Source organism: Haplochromis burtoni, unplaced genomic scaffold (genome assembly GCF_018398535.1).
Source record: "Haplochromis burtoni strain Fernald_Lab_line unplaced genomic scaffold, NCSU_Asbu1 Contig_1322, whole genome shotgun sequence".
Taxonomy (NCBI): Eukaryota; Metazoa; Chordata; class Actinopteri; order Cichliformes; family Cichlidae; genus Haplochromis; species Haplochromis burtoni.
Window position 1 is genome coordinate 48,554 of NW_024583683.1, and position 1,073 is coordinate 49,626.

Consider the following 1,073-nt stretch of genomic DNA (forward strand, 5'->3'; position numbering starts at 1 on the left):
ACATTACAAACTCTACCTCAAACAAACTTTACAGCACTTTAAACCTTTAACAAACCCTTATTTCTTAATCACATTTATCAGATATGTGTTAATCTGTTGTGGGAACTGCAGAATTGTGTGTGCCTGGGTGCTGTGTCAGGAGTGATGTGTGTGTGAGCATGTGCGTGAAAAACGTGGTGAGCGAAAAAGAATGTCACCGCAGCAACCAGGAGCAGCGTTCTAATGGGCTACAGCCCATGCAGTGTGTTTTGAAATGTGCAGTACCGTTATTAAAGCCTCATGTCTTCAGTACTCCTGGGTGTCTCGGCTGATTTCTATCAGCCTCACTACTCCACAAAAGTGAAGGGAGGATAAAACTTCGGCCCTGGAGGAAGCATCTCCCCTTGCGTCTCCCGACCACAGACTGACAGCGAGGATTGGTTAACAAATCAATGCTACAAATTTTATATTATTTATCCAATAAACAAATTGACTAAATTAAAAAATAAGTTTATCACAGAAACACGTAAAACAAACAACACATAATTAACTGTCTCAGGGACAGTTACACCCTGGATTGGGCCATTTTATACCTCAACAATAACAAGTATTATTATGACTGTCTTTTTCTGGAAGCAACGTGGCAGTCCTGCTGACTCCCAACGAGTCTTCTTCTCCATTCACGTCCAACCTCACCTCGTATTTGCTCCTTTCCCTGGAAGAGAAAAGAAAAGAGAAAATGAAGAGAAAATTCCTGCCTAGCTTTGATTAATAATATTATCCTACCGATTATATTTATTATGAAAGTTCGTGACATTCTGTTCAGACTCCCTTTGCCCAGAAAATATCATCCTGACTGTTAACTAGTGTGATGTGTAAGCATGTTGCAAAAGCCATTATCACAATATTTCACTTCAGTCATAGCGCTGAATGAATCTGACCCTTAAAAACACGTAGCGCCAAGTCTTTAATGAGCACATTGCAATGTGTATATAAAAACCATAAAAACAAATTATTTTTAACCCTTTAAACCCTGACCTAATTTAGCCTTTAAACCAGGGGTGGGCAACTCCAGGCCCTGAGGGCCGGTGTCC